The following is a 13329-nucleotide window of genomic DNA, read 5'->3' as shown; positions in this document are numbered from 1 at the left end:
AGGTTCTGGAGATCTGTGCACAGTGACGTCTGAGGTTCTGGAGATCTGTGCACAGTGATGTCTGATGTTCTGGAGATCTGTGCACGGTGACGTTCTGGGGATCTGTACATGGTGATGTCTGGTGTTCTGGGATCTGTGCACAGTGACGTCTGGTGTTCTGGGGATCTGTGTACAGTGACATCTGGTGTTCTGGAGATCTGTGCACGGTGACGTCCTGTGTTCTGGGGATCTGTGCACAGTGACATCCGGTGTTCTGGAGATCTGTGCACAGTGACATCTGGTGTTCTGGAAATCTGTGCACGGTGACGTCCTGTGTTCTGGAAATCTGTGCACGGTGACATCCTGTGTTCTGGGGATCTGTGCACAGTGACGTCTGATGTTCTGGGGATCTGTGCAAAGTGATGTCTGATGATCTGGAGATCTGTGCACGGTGACGTTCTGGGGATCTGTACATGGTGATGTCTGGTGTTCTGGGGATCTGTGCACAGTGACATCTGATGTTCTGGAGATCTGTGCACGGTGACGTCCGGTGTTCTGGGGATCTGTGCACGGTGACGTCCGGTGTTCTGGGGATCTGTGCACGGTGACGTCCGGTGTTCTTGGGATCTGTGCACAGTGACGTCCAGTGTCCTGGAGATCTGTGCACGGTGACGTCCGGTGTTCTGAAGATCTGTGCACAGTGACGTCTGATGTTCTGGAGATCTGTGCATGGTGATGTCTGGTGTTCTGGAGATCTGTGCATGGTGATTTCTGGTGTTCTGGAGATCTGTGCACGGTGACGTCTGATGTTCTGGAGATATGTACACGGTGACGCCTGATGTTCTGGGGATCTGTACACGGTGACGTCTGATGTTCTGGAGATCTGTACACAGTGACATCCGGTGTTCTGGAGATCTGTACATGGTGACGTCCGGTGTTCTGGATATCTGTACACGGTGACGTCCGGTGTTCTGGAGATCTGTGCACTGTGATGTCCGGTGTTCCGGAGATCTGTGCACGGTGACGTCCGGTGTTCTGAAGATCTGTACGCGGTGATGTCCGGTGTTCTGGAGATCTGTGCACGGTGATGTCCCGTGTTCTGGAGATCTGTGCACGGTGACGTCCGGTGTTATGGAGATCTGTGCACGGTGACGTCCGGTGTTCTGAAGATCTGTACACGGTGATGCCCGGTGTTCAGGAGATCTGTGCACGGTGAGGTCTGGTGTTATGGAGATCTGTGCACAGTGATGTCTGGTGTTCTAGAGATCTATACGTGGTGATGGCCGGTGTTCTGGAGATCTGTACGCGGTGATGTCCGGTGTTCTGGAGATCTGTGCATGGTGATGTCCGTGTTCTGGAGATCTGTGCACGGTGACGTCCGGTGTTATGAAGATCTGTACGTGGTGATGTCCGGTGTTCAGGAGATCTGTGCATGGTGATGTCCGGTGTACTGGAGATCTGTACGTGGTGATGTCCGGTGTTCTGGAGATCTGTACGCGGTGATGTCCGGTGTTCTGGAGATCTGTGCATGGTGACGTCCGGTGTTCTGGAGATCTGTGCACGGTGATGTCTGGCGTTATGGAGATCTGTGCACAGTGATGTCCGGTGTTCTGAAGATCTGTACGCGGTGATGTCCGGTGTTCTGGAGATATGTGCACGGTGATGTCTGGTGTTCTGGAGATCTGTACGTGGTGATGTCCGGTGTTCTGGAGATCTGTACGCGGTGATGTCCGGTGTACTGGAGATCTGTACGTGGTGATGTCCGGTGTTCTGGAGATCTGTACGCGGTGATGTCCGGTGTTCTGGAGATCTGTGCATGGTGACGTCCGGTGTTCTGGAGATCTGTGCACGGTGATGTCTGGTGTTCTGGAGATCTGTGCAAGGTGATGTCCGGTGTTCTGGAGATTTGTGCACGGTGATGTCCGGTGTTCTGGAGATCTGTACACGGTGACGTCCTGTGTTCTGGGGATCTGTGCATGGTGACGTCCGGTGTTATGGAGATCTGTGCACAGTGACGACTGATGTTCTCTAGATCTGTGCACGGTGACGTCCTGTGTTCTGGGGATCTGTGCACGGTGACGTCCGGTGTTCTGGGGATCTGTGCACGGTGACGTCCGGTGTTCTGGGGATGTGTGCACGGTGACGTCTGGTGTTCTGGGGATCTGTGCACAGTGACGTCTGATGTTCTGGAGATCTGTGAATGGTGATGTCTGGTGTTCTGGAGATCTGTGCATGGTGATGTCTGGTGTTCAGGAGATCTGTGCATGGTGATGTCTGGTGTTCAGGAGATCTGTGCATGGTGACGTCTGGTGTTCTGGAGATCTGTGCGCGGTGACGTCTGATGTTCTGGAGATCTGTGCATGGTGATGTCCGGTGTTCTGGGGATCTGTACACAGTGACGTCCGGTGTTCTTGAGATCTGTGCACGGTGACGTCCGGTGTTCTGAAGATCTGTACACGATGATGTCTGGTGTTCTGGAGATTGTGCATGTTGACGTCTGATGTTCTGGAGATCTGTGCATGGTGACGTCCAGTGTTCTTGGGATCCGTACACGGTGACGTCCGGTGTTCTGGAGATCTGTGCACAGTGACGTCAAGTGTTCTGGAGATCTGTGCACGGTGACGTCCGGTGTTCTGAAGATCTGTACATGATGACGTCCGGTGTTCTGAAGATCTGTGCACGGTGACTTCCGGTGTTCTGGAGACCTGTGCACGGTGACGTCCGGTGTTCTGGAGATCTGTGCAAGGTGACATCAGGTGTTCTGGAGATCTGTGCACGGTGACTTCCGGTGTTCTGGAGACCTGTACACGGTGACGTCCGGTGTTCTGGGGATCTGTGCATGGTGATGTCTGGTGTTCTGGGGATCTGTGCACAGTGACGTCCGGTGTTCTGAAGATCTGTGCACAGTGACGTCTGATGTTCTGGAGATCTGTGCATGGTGATGTCTCGTGTTCTGGAGATCTGTGCACGGTGATGTCTGGTGTTCTGGAGATCTGTACACAGTGACGCCAGGTGTTCAGGAGATCTGTGCATGGTGATGTCTGGTGTTCTGGAGATCTGTGCACGGTGACGTCCGGTGTTCTGAAGATCTGTACACGATGACGTCCGGTGTTCTGGAGATCTGTGCACAGTGACATTTGATGTTCTGGAGATCTGTGCACGGTGACGTCTGATGTTCTGGAGATCTGTGCATGGTGACGTCCGGTGTTCTTGGGATCTGTACACGGTGACATCCGGTGTTCTGGAGATCTGTGCACGGCGATGTCCGGTGTTCTGAAGATCTGTACACGATGACGTCCGGTGTTCTGAAGATCTGTGCACGGTGACTTCCGGTGTTCTGGAGACCTGTGCACGGTGACGTCCGGTGTTCTGGAGATCTGTGCAAGGTGACATCAGGTGTTCTGGAGATCTGTGCACGGTGATGTCCGGTGTTCTGAAGATCTGTACACGGTGACGTCCGGTGTTCTGGAGATCTGTGCACGGTGACGTCTGTTGTTATGGAGATCTGTGCACGGTGACGTCCGGTGTTATGGAGATCTGTGCACGGTGACGTCCGGTGTTATGGAGATCTGTGTATGGTGACTTCTGGTGTTCTGGAGATCTGTGCACGGTGATGTCTGGTGTTCTGGAGATCTGTGCACGGTGACGTCCATTGTTCTGGAGATCTGTGCACGGTGATGTCTGGTGTTCTGGAGATCTGTACACAGTGACGCCAGGTGTTCTGGAGATCTGTACACGGTGATGTCCGGTGTTCTGGAGATCTGTGCACAGTGACGTCCGATGTTCTGGAGATCTGTACGCGGTGACGTCGGGTGTTCCGGAGATCTGTGCACGGTGACGTCCAGTGTTCTGGAGATCTGTGCACAGTGATGTCCGGTGTTCTGGAGATCTGTGCATGGTGATGTCTGGTGTTCTGGAGATCTGTGCACGGTAACATCCAGTGTTCTGGAGATCTGTACACGGTGATGTCCGGTGTTCTGGAGATCTGTGCACAGTGACGTCCGGTGTTCTGTAGATCTGTACACGGTAACGTCCGTTGTTCTGGAGATCTGTGCACTGTGATGTCCGGTGTTCCGGAGATCTGTGCACGGTGGTGTCCGGTGTTCTGGAGATCTGTGCACGGTGACGTCCGGTGTTCTGGAGATCTGTGCACAGTGACGTCTGGTGTTCTGGAGATCTGTACACGGTGACGTCCGGTGTTCTGGAGATCTGTACACAGTGACGTCCGGTGTTTTCGGGAGATCTGTGCACTGTGATGTCCAGTGTTCTGAAGATCTGTACGCGGTGATGTCCGGTGTTCTGGAGATCTGTGCACGGTGATGTCCGGTGTTATGGAGATCTGTGCACGGTGATGTCCGGTGTTATGGAGATCTGTACACGGTGATGTCCGGTGTTCTGGAGATCTGTGCACAGTGACGTCCGGTGTTCTGTAGATCTGTACACGGTAACGTACGTTGTTCTGGAGATCTGTGCACTGTGATGTCCGGTGTTCCGGAGATCTGTGCACGGTGGTGTCCGGTGTTCTGGAGATCTGTGCACGGTGACGTCCGGTGTTCTGGAGATCTGTGCACAGTGACGTCTGGTGTTCTGGAGATCTGTACACGGTGACGTCCGGTGTTCTGGAGATCTGTACACAGTGACGTCCGGTGTTTTCGGGAGATCTGTGCACTGTGATGTCCAGTGTTCTGAAGATCTGTACGCGGTGATGTCCGGTGTTCTGGAGATCTGTGCACGGTGATGTCCGGTGTTATGGAGATCTGTGCACAGTGATGTCCGGTGTTATAGAGATCTGTACACGGTGACGTCTGATGTCCTGAAGATCTGTACGCGGTGATGTCCGGTGTTCTGGAGATCTGTGCACGGTGATGTCTGGTGTTCTGGAGATCTGTACGTGGTGATGTCCGATGTTCTGGAGATCTGTACGCGGTGATGTCCGGTGTTCTGGAGATCTGTGCACGGTGACGTCCGGTGTTCTGGAGATCTGTGCACGGTGACGTCTGGTGTTCTGGAGATCTGTACATGGTGACGTCCGGTGTTCTGGAGATCTGTACACAGTGACGTCTGGTGTTCGGGAGATCTGTGCACTGTGATGTCCGGTGTTCTGAAGATCTGTACGCGGTGATGTCCGGTGTTCTGGAGATCTGTGCACGGTGACGTCCGGTGTTATGGAGATCTGTACACGGTGACGTCTGATGTTCTGAAGATCTGTACGCGGTGATGTCCGGTGTTCTGGAGATCTGTGCACGGTGATGTCTGGTGTTCTGGAGATCTGTGCACGGTGATGTCTGGTGTTCTGGAGATCTGGACGTGGTGATGTCCGATGTTCTGTAGATCTGTACGCGGTGATGTCCGATGTTCTGGAGATCTGTACGCGGTGATGTCCGGTGTTCTGGAGATCTGTACGTGGTGATGTCCGGTGTTCTGGAGATCTGTGCACAGTGACGCCTGGCGTTATGGAGATCTGTACGCGGTGATGTCCGGTGTTCTGGCGATCTGTGCAAAGTGACGTCCGGTGTTCTGGAGATCTGTGCACGGTGACGTCCGGTGTTCTGGAGATCTGTGCACAGTGACGTCCGGTGTTCTGGAGATCTGTACACGGTGACGTCCGGTGTTCTGGAGATCTGTGCACAGTGACGTCCGGTGTTCTGGAGATCTGTGCACAGTGACGTCCGGTGTTCTGGAGATCTGTACACGGTGACGTCTGGTGTTCTGGAGATCTGTACATGGTGACGTCCGGTGTTCTGGAGATCTGTGCATGGTGACATCCGGTGTTTTGGAGATCTGTGCACTGTGATGTTCGGTGTTCCGGAGATCTGTGCACGGTGATGTCCGATGTTCTGAAGATCTGTACGCGGTGATGTCCTGTGTTCAGGAGATCTGTGCACGGTGAGGTCTGGTGTTCTGGAGATCTGTGCACGGTGATGTCTGGTGTTCTGGAGATCTGTGCACAGTGATGTCTGGTGTTCTGTAGATCTGTACGTGGTGATGTCCGGTGTTCTGGAGATCTGTACGCGGTGATGTCCGGTGTTCTGGAGATCTGTACGTGGTAATGTCCGGTGTTCTGGAGATCTGTGCACTGTGACGTCCAGTGTTCTGAAGATCTGTACGCGGTGATGTCCGGTGTTCTGGAGATCTGTGCACAGTGATGTCTGGTGTTCTGGAGATCTGTACGTGGTGATGTCCGGTGTTCTGGAGATCTGTACGCGGTGATGTCCGGTGTTCTGGAGATCTGTGCACAGTGATGTCTGGTGTTCTGGAGATCTGTGCATGGTAACGTCCAGTGTTCTGGAGATCTGTGCATGGTGACATGCGGTGTTCTGGAGATCTGTGCATGGTGATGTCTGGTGTTCTGGAGATCTGTGCATGGCGACGTCCAGTGTTCTGGAGATCTGTGCATGGTGACGTCCGGTGTTCTGGAGATCTGTGCACAGTGATGTCCGGTGTTCTGGAGATCTGTGCACGGTGACGTCCGGTGTTATGGAGATCTGTGCACGGTGACGTCCAGTGTTCTGAAGATCTGTACGCGGTGATGTCCGGTGTTCTGGTGATCTGTGCACGGTGACGTCCGGTGTTCTGGAGATCTGTACAAGGTGACGTCTGGTGTTCTGGAGATCTGTGCACGGTGACGTCCTGTGTTCTGGAGATCTGTGTATGGTGACGTCCAGTGTTCTGGAGATCTGTGCACGGTGACGTCCAGTGTTCTGAAGATTTGTACGTGGTGATGTCCGGTGTTCTGGAGATCTGTGCATGGTGACATACGGTGTTCTGGAGATCTGTGCATGATGACGTCCGGTGTTCTGGAGATCTGTGCACGTTGACGTCGTGTGTTCTAGAGATCTGTGCACGGTGACGTCGTGTGTTCTGGAGATCTGTGCACGGTGGACTCGGGAATGCCCCTGTGCATCAAGCTCCTCATTACCATATCCAGAAGACCAGGAATTACTGAAGAGCAGAGCCACCGACATAGGATCAGTGAGAATAGTTTTTATTAGTGTCACCCGCACTATAACCTTGTACCAACATGTAAGTGCAAGTGATACTGAAGACGGATTCTAAAGGAGATGAAACCTCAATATGTCAGTGACAATACTGCCAGGACCCCACCCACATGATCAGCACCCTCCTCTCCTAAAATACTCTGTGCTGCTGGGGCCCTGTTCCTCCCACACACGGTCACATGATAAGACAAGGATGAATTAGCCGCACAATGATTTCTGTGGACACAGATTGGTTTTCGTTCCATCTTCTCCAGTAATCGTTGCGCTTGTTCGCTTTTTATTACGGATTAGTTTTCCGGCTCTGACACCCATTATGTTGTTATCTGGTTTAGTCGGATTAACACTACACGTGCTTTGAGGGAATAGGACGGGCGCCGCTCCAGCGCAGATTATACTGGCAGATACTTCTATTCTCCGCTACCAGAGGGGCAAAGCACTAAGCATTGTTCCAGGACTTTAGTCAGAGCACACTAGAGGACCTCCATAATAGTTAGAGGACCTCCATAATAGTAAGAGGAAGAGGACCTCCATAATAGTAAGAAGACCTCGATAATAGTACGAGGCCCTCCATAATAGTAAGAGGACCTCCAGAATAGTAAGAGGAAGAGGACCTCGATAATAGTAAGAGGACCTCCATAATAGTAAGAGGAAAAGGAACTTCATAATAGAGGACCTCCATAATAGTAAGAGGAAGAGGACCTCGATAATAGTAAGAAGACCTCGATAATAGTACGAGGACCTCCATAATAGTAAGAGGACCTCCATAATAGTAAGAGGACCTCCATAATAGTAAGAAGACCTCGATAATAGTACGAGGCCCTCCATAATAGTAAGAGGACCTCCAGAATAGTAAGAGGAAGAGGACCTCCATAATAGTAAGAGGAAAAGGAACTTCATAATAGAGGACCTCCATAATAGTAAGAGGACCTCCATAATAGTAAGAGGAAGAGGACCTCCATAATAGTAAGAGGACCTCTATAATATTTAGAGGCAGAGGACCCCCATTATAGAGGCAGATGACCCACATAATAGTTAGAGGCAGGAGACCTCCATAATACTTTGAGGCAGAGGAACCCTATAATACTTAGAAGTAGAGGACACCCATAATACATAGAGCCAGAGGACCACAAATAGACCCAGCCATAGGACCTTTATAGTTAGAGGCAGATGATAGGTAGAGAACCCCCAAAATGAAAGCCGGCCATATGAACATAAAAATACGTGCTTGCCATTGGACCCCCATGTTAGAGACAGACAGGGCCCCTCAAATACTTGTAATGTTGGGAGACTCTATAGTCTTGCCTAGAAGAGGACGTCACGTCTTCAGAGGAGAAGTTTGTGTGTCTTTCGATCATCAATCACTAGAATGTAAGAGCCGATCAGGGTCGGGAGCCCCACACAGATCCGGAGGATAGACATGAATGGGTGAGACACACTGTGATCGGGCCCCTCAGCGATGAGCTTACTACAGGGGCCCAGCGCTTTATTAAACAGTCACCCACTAAAAGCAACTGGGATCACAAGGGTGGGCGACAGTCCTGACAGCAGCAGAAACTATGGGTCTCGATATTACCATAAACATGATGAGGGATAGAACCCCGACTACAATACTGTGGGGCGGTAAGTAATTACGGTGTATGGACGTTTAGCACCCTTTTATTGATGTGGACACGGACGGTGTCTATGGCGCAGGGGGCGAGGGGGCATCCTGTACCACCAACATTCAGGAAAATTCCTTAAAAATAGATTTTCTGTCCATACTGAGTGCAGGCCCAGAGGGTGAGATAAGATGAAGCCGCCCAAGAGGTCACATGACATCATATCAGAAAATATATGAATCCTTCAGCTATATGTGTCGTGTCCTGTGCCCACCGCGTGCTGCCCCGATATAGAGCAGACTAACCCCAGCACTGACTTCCTTGACATTTGTGCATAAATCTCTTTCATCTGGTCCAAAGGCCACATGCCATCTCCATGAAAGCACAGCGTTCCTTCAGGACGCAGATAAGGAGGATTGGACGGGCCCCTGAGGCAGGAGACAATGGGTACATGCCAGCTGCCCGCACTGGGTGCTCCGAGGCCTAAGCTAAATCCTGGAAACATTATACGGAGGCTTAGAACTGAAGTGCAAAGAGCGAGACAAATCCTGTCAGGCTGAGTTCTTACAGCTGCAGAGTATACATGGGAATCGTATTGTGAGCGATTACCGCCATAGTGTAACTATTACTCTCACACTGTTTCCTCAGCTGACCAATGTCAGTATGATCCATGTTGGATGTTGGTCCGACTGCTGGGACCCCCCGCAATCTCTCGTCTGGTACTACAGGAGTCACATTCGGCTATGGTGACACAGTTTTTCTCCGGCGCCCTGGCTCTCCCCATGAACGAAGTGTGTCGACCATGATACAAGAACGCTATATCTCCGGCTGTCCCACAGAGATGTATAGAGGAGACGCGTCGGCCACAGCTTCGTGCCATGGTAGTCACAGCTCCTTTCACAGGAAGAGCCGGGGCGCTGGGGGGAAATCACATGGCCGGACCCCCCATGATCACTTATCCCTGTCCACCATAGAGCCTCCACATCTCCATGTCCGGTCTGGTGTGATATATACAGGTCAGTGGTCAGATCACATCCAGCGACCATAGATCCTCCACATCTCCATGTCCGGTCTGGTGTGATATATACAGGTCAGCTGTCAGATCACATCCAGTGATCATAGATCCCCCACATCTCCATGTCCGGTCTGGTGTGATATATACAGGTCATCGGTCAGATCACATCCAGCAACCATAGATCCCCCACATCTCCATCTCCGGTCTGGTGTGATATAAACAGGTCATCGGTCAGATCACATCCAGCGACCATAGATCCCCCACATCTCCATGTCCGGTCTGGTGTGATATATACAGGTCAGCTGTCAGATCACATCCAGTGACCATAGATCCTCCACATCTCCATGTCCGGTCTGGTGTGATATATACAGGTCAGCTGTCAGATCACATCCAGTGACCATAGATCCTCCACATCTCCATGTCCGGTTTGATATATACCAGTCAGCTGTCAGATCAAATCCAGTGATCATAGAGCCTCCACATCTCCATGTCCGGTCTGGTGTGATATATACAGGTCAGCGGTCAGATCACATCCAGTGACCATAGATCCCCCACATCTCCATGTCCGGTCTGGTGTGATATATACAGGTCAGCTGTCAGATCACATCCAGTGATCATAGATCCTCCACATCTCCATGTCCGGTCTGATATATACAGGTCAGCGGTCAGATCACATCCAGTGACCATAGATCCTCCACATCTTCATGTCCGGTCTGGTGTGATATACAGGTCAGCGGTCAGATCACATCCAGTGACCATAGATCCCCCACATCTCCATGTCCGGTGTTATATATACAGGTCAGCGGTCAGATCACATCCAGTGACCATAGATCCCCCACATCTCCATGTCCGGTCTGGTGTGATATATACAAGTCAGCTGTCAAATCACATCCAGTGACCATAGATCCCCCACATCTCCATGTCCGGTCTGGTGTAATATACAGGTCAGCGGTCAGATCACATCCAGCGACCATAGATCCTCCACATCTCCATGTCCGGTCTGGTGTGATATATACAGGTCAGCTGTCAGATCACATCCAGTGACCATAGATCCTCCACATCTCCATGTCCGGTCTGGTGTGATATATACAGGTCAGCTGTCAGATCACATCCAGTGACCATAGATCCCCCACATCTCCATGTCCGGTCTGGTGTTATATATACAGGTCAGCGGTCAGATCACATCCAGTGACCATAGATCCCCCACATCTCCATGTCCGGTCTGGTGTGATATAAACAGGTCAGCGGTCAGATCACATCCAGTGACCATAGATCCCCCACATCTCCATGTCCGGTCTGGTGTGATATATACAGGTCAGCGGTCAGATCACATCCAGCGACCATAGATCCCCCACATCTCCATGTCCGGTCTGGTGTGATATATACAGGTCAGCTGTCAGATCACATCCAGTGACCATAGATCCTCCACATCTCCATGTCCGGTCTGGTGTGATATATACAGGTCAGCTGTCAGATCACATCCAGTGACCATAGATCCCCCACATCTCCATGTCCGGTCTGGTGTTATATATACAGGTCAGCGGTCAGATCACATCCAGTGACCATAGATCCCCCACATCTCCATGTCCGGTCTGGTGTGATATAAACAGGTCAGCGGTCAGATCACATCCAGCGACCATAGATCCCCCACATCTCCATGTCCGGTCTGGTGTGATATAAACAGGTCAGCGGTCAGATCACATCCAGCGACCATAGATCCTCCACATCTCCATGTCCGATCTGGTGTGATATATACAGGTCACCTGTCAGATCACATCCAGTGACCATAGATCCCCTACATCTCCATGTCCGGTCTGATATATACAGGTCAGCTGTCAGATCACATCCAGTGACCATAGATCCTCCACATCTCCATGTCCGGTGTGATATATACAGGTCAGCTGTCAGATCACATGCAGTGACCATAGATCCCCCACATCTCCATGTCCGGTCTGGTGTGATATACAGGTCAGCTGTCAGATCACATCCAGTGACCATAGATCCCCCACATCTCCATGTCCGGTCTGGGGTGATATATACAGGTCAGTGGTCAGATCACATCCAGTGACCATAGATCCTCCACATCTCCATGTCCGGTCTGGTGTGATATACAGGTCAGCTGTCAGATCACATCCAGTGACCATAGATCCCCCACATCTCCATGTCCGGTCTGGTGTTATATATACAGGTCAGCTGTCAGATCACATCCAGTGACCATAGATCCCCCACATCTCCATGTCCGGTCTGGTGTGATATACAGGTCAGTGGTCAGATCACATCCAGTGACCATAGATCCTCCACATCTCCATGTCCGGTCTGGTGTTATATATACAGGTCAGCGGTCAGATCACATCCAGTGACCATAGATCCCCCACATCTCCATGTCCGGTCTGGTGTAATATACAGGTCAGCTGTCAGATCACATCCAGTGACCATAGACCCTCCACATCTCCATGTCCGGTCTGGTGTGATATACAGGTCAGTGGTCAGATCACATCCAGTGACCATAGACCCTCCACATCTCCATGTCCGGTCTGGTGTGATATACAGGTCAGTGGTCAGATCACATCCAGTGACCATAGATCCCCCACATCTCCATGTCCGGTCTGGTGTGATATACAGGGCAGCTGTCAGATCACATCCAGAGGAAATTTGATCCTGCCAGAAGGTCAGGGGTTAACAAACCAGAAATTTGGTGAGAGGGGAAGCTACAATCTTATACCTGCTAAGAACCACTCCACATGTACTGAGACCACATGGACACCAGAAGTCATCCAGCTATCCGAAAACATCAACTCCCATCATGCCTTGAAAAAAACGAGCTCCGTACTGCGGCTGGTTAGCTGTGTGTCTCAGCTAATTTCTCATCAGCTGTCACAAGAGCAAGCTCCCTGCTGTGGCTGGGTAGCCGGCAGTTATAAGAGCGAGCTCCCTGCTGCGGCTGGTTAGCTCTGTGTCGGCTCATTTTCTGCCGGCAGTTATAAGAGCGAGCTCCCTGCTGTGGCTGGTAAGCTCTGTGTGTCAGCTCATTTTCTGCCAGCAGTCACAAGAGCGAGCTCCCTGCTGTGGCTGGTTAGCTCTATGTGTCAGCTCATTTTCTGCCAGCAGTCATAAGAACGAGCTCCCTGCTGCGGCTGGTTAGCTCTATGTGTCAGCTCATTTTCTGCCAGCAGTCATAAGAACGAGCTCCCTGCTGCGGCTGGTTAGCTCTGTGTGTCAGCTCATTTTCTGCCAGCAGTCATAAGAACGAGCTCCCTGCTGCGGCTGGTTAGTTCTGTGTGTCAGCTCATTTTCTGCCAGCAGTCATATGAGCGAGCTCCCTGCTGTGGCTGGTTAGCTCTATGTGTCACCTCATTTTCGGCCAGCAGTCATATGAGCGAGCTCCCTGCTGCAGCTGGTAAGCTCTGTATTCCGGCTCATTTTCCACCAGCCGTCACAAGAGCGAGCTCCCTGCTGCGACTGGCTAGCTCTGTGTGTCAGCTCATTTTCTGCCAGCAGTTATAAGAGCGAGCTCCCTGCTGCAGCTGGTAAGCTGTGATTCGGCTCATTTTACGCCAGCCGTCACAAGAGCGAGCTTCCTGCTGCAGCTGGTTAGCTCTGTGTGTCAGCTCATTTTCTGCCAGCAGTTATAAGAGCGAGCTCCCCACTGCAGCTGGTAAGCTGTGTTTTGGCTTATTTTCCGCCGGCTGTCACAAGAGTGAGCTCCCTGCTGCAGCTGTTAAAGGGGTATTCCAGGAAA

The 13329-nt window shown here is 51.5% G+C and overlaps 1 protein-coding gene across 1 annotated transcript in view; it reads right to left on the bottom strand.

Moving 5' to 3' along the window:
- Nucleotides 1-13329, bottom strand: part of LOC130297380 (myosin-3) — a 151237-nt gene that overhangs the window by 120426 nt on the left and 17482 nt on the right. The window lies entirely within an intron of this gene.

The sequence above is a fragment of the Hyla sarda genome, chromosome 13, assembly GCF_029499605.1.
Source record: "Hyla sarda isolate aHylSar1 chromosome 13, aHylSar1.hap1, whole genome shotgun sequence".
In the NCBI taxonomy this organism is placed as follows: domain Eukaryota; kingdom Metazoa; phylum Chordata; class Amphibia; order Anura; family Hylidae; genus Hyla; species Hyla sarda.
The sequence above is the reverse complement of the archived record's forward strand: the minus strand, read 5'-3'. Positions and strand labels throughout refer to the sequence as shown.